This window comes from Aegilops tauschii, chromosome 2 (genome assembly GCF_002575655.3).
Source record: "Aegilops tauschii subsp. strangulata cultivar AL8/78 chromosome 2, Aet v6.0, whole genome shotgun sequence".
NCBI classification, from domain to species: Eukaryota; Viridiplantae; Streptophyta; class Magnoliopsida; order Poales; family Poaceae; genus Aegilops; species Aegilops tauschii.
The window spans coordinates 346,614,932-346,629,711 of NC_053036.3; positions in this window are offsets into that span (position 1 = coordinate 346,614,932).

Genomic DNA, 14,780 nt, shown 5'->3' on the forward strand with positions numbered 1-14,780 from the left:
TCAATCCAGATGCCTCCCCGAACACCATAAGCACCGACCAAACAAGGGTGAGATCCAGGTCCCTTGGCTTGACAAACAAAGCCACATCATCAGCATAGATTGACACGGACTGGTGAGGAGCGATGCCAGTGAAAGGACTCAGGACGCCCATGCTCGCAGCACGTATCATCATCTTCGACAAAACATCCATGGCTATCACAAAAAGAAGAGGCGAAACGGGCCCCCCCTGCCTTAAGCCCTTCACATGCACGAAGCTTCTACCTGGCACCCCATTCACGATCACTTTAGTGCTTGCGGTCCTCAAAAGTATAGCAATACACTGGCACCACTTATTGCCAAACCCTTTCCTTCGCATCACCTCAAATAAGAACGGCCAGGCAAGGGAGTCAAACGCTCGTGAGATGTCCAGCTTCAAGAAAACACTCGCCTCCTAGCATAAATTTTCCTAGCAAATTGCCGAACCAGGAGAAAGTTATCATGTAGATGTCTCCCACATATGAACGCGGACTGGTTAGATTCCATGATCTCCTTCATTCTTCTCCGAGCACGATTCGCTAGCATCTTTGCGAACAACTTAGCAGCACTATGGGTTAAGCTAATCGTCCTGAAGTCTCCCACCTCCTCGGCCTCCGGCTTTTTTGGAATGAGCACAATGTGTGCCCGGTTGAGTTTGCCAAAACCACGGCCATCCCCTACGTATAGCTTCATGAGCACTGCCATCACATCCCTCTTTATGATATGCCAAGCCTTCTGGTAGAAGGCCGTGATAAACCCATCCGGTCCCGGTGCCCGATCCGGTGGCATCTCCTTAATAGTGTTCCACACTTCCTCTTCCGTGAAGATACAATCGAGCTCCGACAGGTCAAGCCCTTCCAAGTCGAGGAAGTCAAGATCAACCTCCACATCCCAGGCAGTGGCATGCCCTAGTAGCCGCTCATAAACCTCCGAGAAGATCTCATCCTTCCTTCCTTGATCCGTGATCAGCTCTCCATTAAGTCTAATGTGGGTTATGAAATTCTTGCACCTCCGTCCATTGGCCACTACTTGGAAGAGTTTCGTGTTCGCATCCCCCTCTTTTATCCATTTAAGCCACGATCTTTGTCTTTCAATCGTACGTTGGAGAGTGGCCAGCCCCAACATCGCCTGTTTTAAGGTTAGCCTCAACCATCTCTCCAACCAAGTCAGGTCCCTCGCCACCATAGCTCTGTCAAGTCTAAGAATGGCGTAGTTGGCGATGGCAATTTGAATCTTAATGTTCCCCGTCTTCCTTTGTCCCCAAGCTTGTAAGGCCACCGCCATATTCCTCAACAAAGCATCCAATCTTTTAAATGGGTCTGTGATCTCCTCATCGCACACCCAGGCTTCCTGAACCGCTTGCTCAAAACCCTCTAGTCGGGTCCAGTACAATTCAAACCTAAACCTCCTCTTAGCACAAAACGGGGCCGCCGTGGAAAGGTGTAACGGGGTGTGGTTCGAGGTGTTCGTGGAGAGAGCTTGAAGCAAAACATCCAGGTAGTAGAGCTCCCAATCCACCGACACAAGCACACGATCTATCTTGGTCATAACCACGTTCTCCCTCTCGTTAGACCACGTAAACCTCCTTCCATGCATGTAGAGTTCTTTGAGCTCGTTATTATCCACAAACGCCTTGAATCTCCTCATCATGGATCTATTGAGATTGGGGTTATTCTTCTCCTCCGCTCTTAAGATCATATTGAAGTCTCCAAGAACCATCCACGGTCCCGGGCATAAATCTCTCCTATGCTGCAACTCCACCAGGAAAATTGATCTTCAACTCATCCCCTTGGGGGTCGTAAACCACGGATAACCACCAATACCATCCATCTTTGTTACGCACGTGCCCCGTAAGGAAGTTAGAGTCCCGAGCCAGATTGTCTATCTCCATGTATGTACTATCCCAAGCTAGCAAAATACCACCCACCGTATCGATCGCCGACAGATAAGCAAAACCATCAAAATATGGCCCAATGCATTGCATCACCAGATATTTATCAAGTACATCTAGCTTTGTCTCTAGGAGACACACCAAGTTAACCTTCGCATCTATTACAAACTCCCTAACAACATTTCTTTTTGCAAGGTTATTGAGGCCCCTCACGTTCCAAGAGAGTACATGCGGGTTCCAATCCATAGGAGATGAGAAACACACCCCACCTGCCAGCGACTACTCAAGCCGCCCCCAACACCATGGACGCGCTGGCGCCCCTCTCATGAGCCGGCGGCATCTCCTTGCCAAACAAGGCCACAATGACCCGAATGTGCTGCTCTCTTAGTTGTGACTCAAAGATTTCGGCCAACTCCATGATGTTGTCATCATGCCCCTCCAAGTCCTCTGGCACGATGCCTAGCGCGCGCATTAGAACATTCTCTGCTTGCGTTGCCTTCGACTTGGCTGGCTGCACCCTCCTGGCACTCCTCGTGGCATGCCGTGGTGTGTACGGCTCAGCGTCCGGTCGGAGAGAAGATTGCAACTCCAAAAGGAGCGGTGGCGCAAGCTTCCTCACCAAGGCGTTGCAAAACCACTTGAGTTTGCCAAACGCAATGGCTTCCTGAGGTGTCATAACCACATTCCCAGTCTCCTCCCTCTGTAGCATGTTTGAATTAAGTCGGGAATTAGCTGCCCAGGCTCAAACTCATGAGCGCACTTGTCGCTGCACCAACACCCCTCCTCCGAACTAGTCACTTGTCGCTGCACATCCTCGCATGCCGGAGATTCTGTCCCAAACATTGTGGTGTCTCCCACTGGCATCTGGAGAGCCGAGCATGGCTCACCCCCTATACCACCTTGTCTCCACCCGCAACATCCTGGACCAGTGGATTGGGCGGCAGCACAACCAAAGACAGAGCCCCCAGATCCTCTATGCCCGAGCCACCCATGCTCGCCTCCTTCTCCCGTGCCGCAGCCAATGGTTGAGACGGCACCTCGTCAGCCACATGCGGCAGTCGGATCGCATCTGAAGGTGTCACCTCAACAGACACCTCTGCCCCCACTGACCCCACCTGCTGGGAGCCTGGGGCTCCACCACCCACTACCGTGCCACTGATTGGAACCGCCTCGGTGAGCCGCGACTGGGTGGGCTGATTCACGGGGCCCCCGCTGTCATGCGCATCCACCAGCCCGTCCATTGGCTGAACCGATCGGGCCAACGACAACTCACTAGCCACCACATTCACGCTGAGCGGATTTGAATTTCTCTGCCCCGCCACCTCGGTCTCCACCTCCAACGCAACTGAACCACCCAGACGGTTAAAAACAGAATGACGCAGTGACAGCCTATCCCGAACTATGGTTGCTGGCCCACCGCTTGGCCCCACCGGAGGCACAAGAGCCATGGGAGGAATCGTCCAGTCCGTCGTCTCCCCTGCTCCACGAACCACGCCGGCGTAAGTCCGGCCAGCCACCGATCCAGACCCTCCGCCCGCATTGTCACCCCTGGCATCCCGAACTCCACGCTGCCAAACGCAGCGGTGCGTTGTCGCCCCTCTCCCCATGTCCATAGGCGAATCCGGCAGGCCACTCTGTCCGCTGCCCGACGAGCTCCCTCTGAGCAACCATGGCTCCTCCCCCTCCGGGAAGGTGGTGATGGCGTCAAGATGGATGAGCACCTTGTATTGCAGAGTCTTCGGCTGGTACACATCCCACTGCTCCTCCGGCACCGGCACCGCCAGCCGCCTCCGCGTTGGGATCAGCTCTGGATCAGCCGTCCACGCAAGCAACTTGAAGGAGGCCAAGTCCGCCCTCGACGAAGTCTCCAGCGCCACCGTCTCGATGAACCAGGAACCACCCAACAAACTCTCGACGACATCCAACTCCCAGGCATGCGGGGGAATGCCCTCGAGCTCCAAACTAACCTTGGTCCTTAGCGCCGCAAAAACCGCCTGGTTCTGTCTGATCCATTGCCGGAACGAGAGCCTCCTCTAGTGGAACTCGATCACTGGCCTCAATCCCACTCTGGACCGGTCCTCCTTGTTTGCAAACACCACGAGAAAATCCTCCAGCTGGAATCTATGAACTGATACTCTGTCTGCTAAAATGCCCATCCTCGCCTGCAGCGCCTGCCGAACCAGGTCCAGCGAGAGCTCCGACCTGTCACCACCCACATACACGACCATGGCATTGCAGCCTGCCCTCGAGATCAGCCATGGCCCTGGACCTCCTGACGACACACAACTCAGACGGGGACATCTCCAAGTCCGCCTGCACCTCCAATCTCGGGGCCACCTGACGAGGCCCATCCAGCGGCAACGTCGGCCCCGATGAGAGCAGGAGAGGGGGGCAGAACACGCGGTGCGGGCGCGCCCTGCCTAGACGATCCCGGAACGGCGGCCGCACCCTGGCCCAACGACCTCCGCGCCACCTTGGCCACAACATCTCTCTTGAGCTCCTCCACCACCGACGGGCTGCGGGGCCGCTTGCACTGACTGGCGCCATGACCAGGCAGCTCGCACTGTAGGCAGACAAACTTGTTCGTGCAGTCCTTCAAGAAGTGGCCTTTATCCAAGCATTTGAAGGACCTGTCCCGCATCTCCGGCGTCACCTTCCTGCGAGGCGGCGAGCTGCGGCGAACCACAACCTCCGGCTGCCCCGCCTCGCGGCGGCACTTCCAAAGCGACCGCTTTGAAGCAGGGACTTCCTGCCAAGGCGCGATCCTACGCGACGGCGCCGCCATGGTGTCCTCCATCGGTTCCCCGCTGGCCGCAGCAGAACCCTCCGACGCCGACGAGATGCCAAGGCCCGAGATGACCAGCCGCTCCCCGTGGAACGAGGACGTCACAGAGCATGGACTGGCTGCCATGGCGAACAGATCTGGAGCAGAGAAGCCGAGCGCCCAGCAAGGGAGGAAGGACCGCCCTAGCCGGAGTGGCTAGTGCTACCTCTTGATCATGCGTTGGTTTTCCCTTGAAGAGGAAAGGGTGATGCAGCAAAGTAGCGTAAGTATTTCCCTCAGTTTTTGAGAACCAAGGTATCAATCCAGCAGGAGACTACACACAAGTCGCCTAGTACCTGCACAAACAATAAAGAACCTTGCAACCAACGCGATAAAGGGGTTGTCAATCCCTTCACTGCCACTTGCAAAAGTGAGATCTGATAAAGATAATAAGATAAATATTTTTGGTATTTTTGTTGTATAGATTGAAAAGTAAAGATTGCAAAATAAATAGTAAACTAGAATTGTAGATTGGAAACTTATATGATGTAAAGTAGACCCGGGAGCCATAGGTTTCACTAGTGGCTTCTCTCATGATAGCATGTATTACGGTGGGTGAACAAATTACTGTTGAGCAATTGATAGAAAAGTGCATAGTTATGAGAATATCTAGGCATGATCATGAACATAGGCATCACGTCTGTGACAAGTAGATTGAAACGATTCTGCATCTACTACTATTACTCCACACATCGACCGCTATACAGCATGCATCTAGAGTATTAAGTTCATAAGAACAGAGTAACGCATTAGGCAAGATGACATGATGTAGAGGGATAAACTCAAGCAATATGATATAAACCCCATCTTTTTATCCTCGATGGCAACAATACAATACGTGTCGGTTCCCTTTCTGTCACTGGGATCGAGCACCACAAGATTGAACCCAAAGCTAAGCACTTCTCCCATTGCAAGAAAGATCAATCTAGTAGGCTAAACTAAACCGATAATTCGAAGAGACTTGCAAAGATATTAAATCATGCATATAAGAATTCTGAGAAGAACCAAATATTGTTCATAGATAATCTTGATCATAAACCCACAATTCATCGGATCTCGACAAACACACCGCAAAAAGAATTACATCGAATAGATCTCCAAGAACATCGAGGAGAACTTTGTATTGAGATCCAAAGAGAGAGAAGAAGCCATCTAGCTAATAACTATGGACCCGAAGGTCTGTGGTAAACTACTCACACATCATCGGAGAGGCTATGGTGTTGATGTAGAAGCCCTCCATGATCGAATCCCCCTCCGGCAGATCGCCGGAAAAGGCCCCAAGATGGGATCTCACGGGTACAAAAGGTTGCGGCGGTGGAAAAGTGGTTTTGTCGCTCCCCTGGATGTTTTCAGGGTATAAGAGTATATATAGGCGAAAGAAGTAGGTCGGTGGAGCTACGATGGTCCCACGAGGGTGGGGGCGCGCCCTCCTGCCTCGTGGCCACCTCGTTGCTTCCTTGACTTCCACTCCAAGTCTCCTGGATTGCATATGTTCCAAAAAAGATCCTCGCGAAAGTTTCGTTCCGTTTGGATTCCGATTAATATTCCTTTTCTCCGAAACACTGAAATAGGCAAAACAACAAAAATTTGCACTGGGCCTTCGGTTAATAGGTTAGTCCCAAATATAATATAAAAAGGTATATTAAAGTCCATTAAACATCCAAAACAGATAATATAATAGCATGGAACAATCAAAAATTCCAACGTATCAAGCATCCCCAAGCTTAATTCCTGCTCGTCCTCAAGTAGGTAAATAATAAAAATAGAATTTTTGATGTGGAATGCTACCTAGCATAATTTTTAATGTAATGTTCTTTGTTGTGGCATGAATGTTCAGATCCGAAAGATTCAAGACAAAAGTTTAATATTGACATAAAAATAATAATACTTCAAGCATACTAACCAAGCAATTATGTCTTATCAAAATAACATAGCCAAAGAAAGCTCATCCCTACAAAATCATATAGTTTGCCCATGTTTCATTTTCGTCACACAAAAATGATCTCATCATGCACAACCCCGATGACAAGCCAAGCAATTGTTTCATACTTTAGTATTCTCAAACTTTTTTAACTTTCACGCAATACATGAGCATGAGCCATGGACATAGCACTATGGGTGGAATAGAATATGATGATGGTGGTTGTGTGGAGAAGACAAAAAAGGAGAAGGTCTCACATTGACGCGGCTAATCAACGGGCTATGGAGATGCCCACCAATTGATGTCAATGCGAGGAGTAGGGATTGCCATGCAACGGATGCACTAGAGCTATAAATGTATGAAAGTTCAACAAAAGAAACTAAGTGGGTGTGCATCCAACTTGCTTGCTCACGAAGACCTAGGTCATTTGAGGAAGTCCATTGTTGGAATATACAAGCCAAGTTCTATAATGAAAAATTCCCACTAGTATATGAAAGTGACAAAATAAGAGACTCTCTATCATGAAGATCATGGTGCTACTTTGAAGCACAAGTGTGGAAAAAGGATAGTAGCATTGTCCCCCTTTTTTATTTGGCCTTTCTCTTTTTTCAGATGGGACAATGCTCTAATAATGATGATCATCACACTTCTATTTATTAACAACTCAAAGATTACAACTCGATACTAGAACAAAACATAACTCTATATGACTGCCTCCGGCGGTGTACCGGGATGGGCAATGAATCAAGTGTGACATGTATGAAAAACTATGCATGGTCGCCTTGCCACAAATACGGTGTCAACTACATGATCATGCAAGGCAATATGACAATGATGAAGCGTGTCATGATAAACGGAACGGTGGAAAGTTGCATGGCAATATGTCTCGGAATGGCTATGGAAATGCCATAATAGGTAGGTATGGTGGCTATTTTGAGGAAGATATAAGGAGGCTTATGTGTGATAGAGCGTATCATATCACGGGGTTTGGATGCACCGGCGAAGTTTGCACCAACTCTCGAGGTGAGAAAGGGCAATGCACGGTACCGAAGAGGCTAGCAATGATGGAAGGGTGAGAGTGCGTATAATCCATGGACTCAACATTAGTCATAATGAACTCACATACTTATTGCAAAAATCTACAAGTCATCGAAACCAAGCACTACACGCATGCTCCTAGGGGGATAGATTGGTAGGAAAAGACCATCGCTCGTCCCCGACCGCCACTCATAAGGAAAGAAATGAAAGAACACCTCATGCTTCAAATTTGTCACACAACGTTTACCATACGTGCATGCTACGAGACTTGCAAACCTCAACATAAGTATTTCTCAATTCCACAATTACTCAACTAGCACGACTCTAATATTACCATCTTCATATCTCAAAACAATCATCAAGTATCAAACTTCTCATAGTATTCAATGCACTCTATATGGATGTTTTTATTATACCCGTCTTGGATGCCTATCATATTAGGACTAATTTTATAACCAAAGCAAATTACCATGCTGTTCTAAAAGACTCTCAAAATAATATAAGTGAAGCATGAGAGATCAATTATTTCTATAAAATAAAACCACCACCGTGCTCTAAAAAGATATAAGTGAAGCACTAGAGCAAAATTATCTAGCTCAAAAGATATAAGTGAAGCACATAGAGTATTCTAATAAATTCTGATACATGTGTGTCTCTCCAAAAGGTGTGTACAGCAAGGATGATTGTGGTAAACTAAAAAGTAAAGACTCAAATCATACAAGACGCTCCAAGCAAAACACATATCATGTGGTGAATAAAAATATAGCCTCAAGTAAAGTTACCGATGGACGAAGACAAAAGAGGGGATGCCTTCCGGGGCATCCTGTAATGCCCACGATGCGGCTATATCTCCCACGTGTCGAGGCACGACTTAGAGGCATAACCGCATTGTGGTTTTGTCGCAAGAAGGGTCATCTTCACACAATCCCATGTAATGAACAAGAATGGGATAACGAGAGTTGGCTTACAATCGCCACCTCACACAATACATAAATATAAACCATACATCATCCAAAATACACACAAAGACCGACTACGGTCAAAATCCATATGAAAATAAGATAACCCCAAATGCTAGATCCCCGATCGTCCCAACTGGGCTCCACTACTGATCATCAGGAAAAGAAACATAGTAACGACCACGTTCCTCGTCGAACTCCCACTTGAGGTCGATTTCGTCATCTGCACTGGCATCGTCGGCACCTGCAACTGTGTTGGTAGAATCTGTGAGTCACGAGGACTTAGCAATCTCACACCCGCGAGATCAAGACTATTTAAGCTTATAGGAAAGGATGGTGTAATGAGGTGGAACTGCAGCAGGCACTAAGCATATATGGTGGCTAACATACGCAAAAGAGAGCGAGAAGAGAAGGAGCGGAACGGTCGTCAACTAGTAATGACCAAGAAGTGATCCTGAACTCCTACTTACGTCAAACATAACTCAAACCGTGTTCACTTCCCGGACTCCGCCGAGAAGAGACCATCATGGCTACACACACAGTTGATGTATTTCAATTAAGTCAAGTGACAAGTTCTCTACAACCGGACATTAACAAATTCCCATCTGCCTCATAACCGCGGGCACGGCTTTCGAAAGATAATACCCTGCAGGGGTGTCCCAACTTAGCCCATTATAAGCTCTCATGGTCAACGAAGGATAAACCTTCTCCCAGGAAGACCCGATCAGTCTCGGAATCCCGGTTTACAAGACATTTCGACAATGGTAAAACAAGACCAGCAAAGCCACCCGAATGTGCCGACAAATCCCGATAGGAGCTGCACATATCTCGTTCTCAGGGCACACCGGATGAGCAGTCCGTACAACTAAAACCAGGCCTCAAGTTTCCCCGAGGTGGCGCTGCAAAGGGCTCTAGTTTGGACCAACACTCAGAGGAACACTGGCCCGGGGGTTTAAATAAAGATGACCCTCGGGCTCGCGAAAACCCAAGGGAAAAGGCTTAGGTGGCAAATGGTAAAACCAAGGTTGGGCCCTGCTGGAGGAGTTTTATTCAAGGCTAACTGTCAAGGGGGTCCCATAAATCACCCAACCGCGTAAGGAACGCAAACTGAAGGAACATAATACCGATATGACGGAAACTAGGGCGGCAAGAGTGGAACAAAACACCAGGCATAAGGCCGAGCCTTCCACCCTTTACCAAATATATAGATGCATTAATATAATAAGAGATATTGTGATATTCCAAAAATATCCATGTTCCAACATGGAACCAACTTCAACTTCACCTGCAACTAACAACGCTATAAGAAGGGCTGAGCAAAAGCGGTAACTTAGCCAAACAACGGTTTGCTAGGAAAGGATGGTTAGAGACTTGACATGGCAATATGGGAGGCATGATATAACAAGTGGTAGGTAGCGTAGCATGGCAATAGAACGAAAAACTAGCAAAGCAAAGATAGAAGTGATTTCGAGGGTATGGTCATCTTGCCTGCAAGGTTCTCAGAGTTGTCGAAAGCTTGATCCTCGTAAGCGTACTCAACAGGTTCCTCGTTCACGAACTCGTCTCCCGGATCTACCCAACACAAGAACACAAGCAATGGAACCACAATCAATCACGGGAAATGCACAAGCAACATGATGCAAAACATGAATGATATGCGAGATGGGATATGCGATGCATATGCGTGCTCCAGAAGGAAAATGATGAACAAGGCAGTAACTTGGCAAACCAAGCATGCCACTAGAAAGTTGAGATGATTTCGGTCGAAATCGATATAAAGATCACCGGAAACGGATGCACGGTTTGTAAATGGCAAGCAAAACAAGAATGACACGAATATGCGATTAACAGCATGATAGTACTTAGAATACATCAAGATACTATGCAACAGCACTCCAACATAGCAACAAAGCATATGGAAGTAATCTAAAGTAGATGCTTGACAAAAGATGAACACTGAGCTATGGCTAGATCACAGCATAACAGGTTCAAACAAGCATGGCAAAACTGCAAAAGATATCAGGTTCACAGACTTAGTGAAATTACTGGACATGGCTGAAACAGCATCAGGTAGTAATGTTCAGAGCACGAAATCAATATGCTACAGGAACTTAACATAGCAAAACAAGGCATGGAATGAATCTACTAAATGCATATGAAAAAAGTCCCTTACTGACCATAAGCCAAAAAGAACCAGAAGATATGATGGCAACCATGGAAACATAGCAAGTTTCGTTAACAGGTTTCAGACTTAGCAGAAAACAGAGAATGACAGAAACAGACATTATGAGGGCATCTTTGTGAGCTTGATGCACTCACCACAAAGCAATGCATGACAAAACAAGCATACCTACAGCACGATGGCATGTTTATGAAGCTATTCATGGCAAGAGCAAATATATAGCATGTATGGATCAACTACAACAAGCTTGGCAAAATTGAATAATATGTAAACAATCTGCCAGGAACATTTTATAGCAAAAGTAGAGCAAGATTGAGTCATTCTATGGCACTCCATAATTTCAAACAAGGGCATGAATGGATCAATTACAACAATATCTACAAAACATCCTTACTGAACATCTCCAAAAGGAGCATGGATCTCTCTGTAGCCACATGGATACATAGCAACAAAATATCAGCAGTCAGACTTGGTAAAATTACTAAGTCCCTGAAATCAGAAACATCACGAGGCCTAGTTTGCATGCTTGTGCTAGTCACCACATAGATCACAAAAATACATGGCATACACCCCTGTAAATATGGCATGACATAAAACAAAACACATGTAGAGCTCATACCCATAAGATGCACAGATTAAATGCAACAAAAATAACAAAACCCTAAGTTCTGATAAGTAACAACAGATAACAACAACTAGCACTCTTGCACCAGAGATTTGGGCATCAAGATGGACTGAAATGAACATGGTGCAATGTAACAAAATGAAGAGCATCTCGAGACGAACATTTCGATATATTACACGCGCGAAACGGAGCTATATGCAGAGAGTTATGATGCGATGAACAGGTGCATGTACTATAAAAAATAAGGACTTGGAGAATTTGAGGAGGGAGAGAGGTCAACCCTAGGGCAGTCCCGATCGGATCTGGCTCGAGCTCAGCTCGCCGGAGTTGCGGACGGCCGGAGGAGAGGAGGGAGACGTCGCCGGCGTGGAGAGGAGGAAGAAGAGCTCGGGCGGCGGCGGAGGACGACGGCGGCGGGGTCGGCGACCGCGGGCGGAGGAGGCGCGACGGCGGCCTCGGGTGGCGGCAAGGCGATGCGGCGGCGGCGGCGCGGGCGGCCGGAGGAGGCGAGGCGGCGGGCGGGAGGCGCCGGCTCGGGCCGCGGGCGAGGACGCGCGGGCCCGCGGGGGCCGGATGCGGGCTTCCTGGGCCGCGGGCGTACGGGCGGCGGCGGCGACACGTGGCAGGCGCGGACTGGCTGTGGGGCGGCGGCGCGATTCGTCCGGCGCCGGGCGGACGTGTCCGGCGGGCGGAGGGAGAGGCTAGGGTTTCGGGGATCCGGAAATTTCAGGGAGTCTCACATATTTATAGCTAGAGGGAGCTAGGAGAGTCCAAACGGAGCGCGGTTTTCGCCCACACGATCGTGATCGAACGACCTAGAGCATGGAAGAGACTTAGAGGATTTTTGGGCTGTTTAGAGAGGGGGTTTTGCTGGAACACACAAACGGACTTTGCGGTTACCCGGTTACCCGTTGGAGTACCAAACGACCTCCAAATGGAACGAAACTTGACCGGTGGTCTACCGATGGTATACCAAGGCCACTTGACAAGCCTCGGTCCATTCCGAGAATGTTTAACACCCGCTCACGAAACAAAACAAGAGGGATGCGCCGGAGGAGGTGGGAGTGCCGGATTGCAAAACGGACAACGGGGAAAATGCTAGGATGCATGAGACGAACACGTATGCAAATGCAATGCACATGATGACATGATACGAGATGCATGACGAAAACAAAATGCAAAACGAAAGACAAAACCCGACCACGAAGGGAATATCATAACACATAGCCGAAAATGGCAAGAGTTGGAGTTACAAATATGGAAAGTTACATCTGGGGTGTTACACATCCCCAAGCTTAGGCTTTTGGTTGTCCTTGAATTTTACCTTGGGCAAACTACACATACAAATAAGAACCTCGCAACCAATGTGATAAAGGGGTTGTCAATCCCTTCACGGTCACTTACGAGAGTGAGATCTGACAGATATGATAAGATAATATTTTTTGTATTTTTATGATAAAGAGTAAATAAAGATGCAAAGTAAAATAAACGGAGCCAGAAATAGCTTGTTGTCGGGAGATTAATATGCTAGAAAATAGACCCGGGGGCCATAGGTTTCACTAGTGGCTTCTCTCAAGAGCATAAGTATTACGGTGGGTAAATGAATTACTGTCGAGCAATTGATAGAATTGAGCATAGTTATGAGAATATCTAGGTATGATCATGTATATAGGCATCACGTACGTGACAAGTAGACCGAAACGATTCTGCATCTACTACTATTACTCCACACATCGACCGTTATCCAGCATGCATCTAGAGTATTAAGTTCATAAGAACAGAGTAATGCTTTAAGTAAGATGACATGATGTAGAGGGATAAACTCATGCAATATGATATAAACCCCATCTTTTTATCCTCGATGGCAACAAGACAATACACGTCGTTTCCCTTTCTGTCATTGGGATCGAGCACCGCAAGATTGAACCCAAAGCTAAGCACTTCTCCCATTGCAAGAAAGATCAATCTAGTAGGCCAAACCAAACTGATAATTCAAAGAGACTTGCAAAGATAACCAATCATACATAAAAGAATTTAGAGGAGATTCAAATATTGTTCATAGATAATCTTGATCATAAACCCACAATTCATCGGATCTCGACAAACACACCGCAAAAGAAGATTACATCGAATAGATCTCCAAGAAGATCGAGGAGAACTTTGTATTGAGATCCAAAGAGAGAGAAGAAGTCATCTAGCTAATAACTATGGACCCGAAGGTCTGAGGTAAACTACTCACACATCATCGGAGAGGCTATGGTGTTGATGTAGAAGCCCTCTGTGATCAATGCCCCCTCCGGTGGAGCGCCGGAAAAAGCCCCAAGATGGGATCTCACGGGTACCGAAGGTTGTGGTGGTGGAAATAGGGTTATTGGCTCCGTATATGATGTTTCCAGGGTGTATGGGTATATATAGGAGGAAGAAGTACGTCGGTGGAGCAACGAGGGGCCCACGAGGGTGGAGGGCGTGCCTAGGGGGGGTAGGCGCGCCCCTGCCTCATGCCTTCCTCGTTGATTGCTTTATGTAGACTCCAAGTCCTCTGGATCACGTTTGTTCCGAAAATCACGTTACCGAAGGTTTCATTCCGTTTGGACTCCGTTTGATATCCTTTTCCTTCGAAACACTGAAATAGGCAAAAAAACAGCAATTTGGGTTGGGCCTCCGGTTAATAGGTTAGTCCCAAAAATAATATAAAAGTGTATAATAAAACCAATTAAACATCCAAAACAGAATATAATATAGCATGGAACAATAAAAAATTATAGATACGTTGGAGATGTATCAAGCATCCCCAAGCTTAATTCCTGCTCGTCCTCGAGTAGGTAAATGATAAAAACAAAATTTTTGATGTGGAATGGTACCTAGCATAATTTCAATGTAATTCTCTTATTTGTGGTATGAATATTCAGATCCGAAAGATTCAAGACAAAAGTTTAATATTGACATAAAAATAATAATACTTCAAGCATACTGCCTAAGCAATTATGTCTTCTCAAAATAACATGGCCAAAGAAAGTTATCCCTACAAAATAATATAGTCTGGCTATGCTCTATCTTCACCACACAAAATATTTAAATCATGCACAACCCCGATGACAAGCCAAGCAATTGTTTCATACTTTTGGTGTTCTCAAACTTTTTCAATCTTCACGCAATACATGATCGTGAGCCATGGACATAGCACTATATGTGGAATAGAATGGTGGTTGTGGAGAAGACAAAAAAGGAGAAGATAGTCTCACATCAACTAGGCGTATCAACGGGCTTTGGAGATGCCCATTAATAGATATCAATGCGAGTGAGTAGGGATTGCCATGCAACGGAT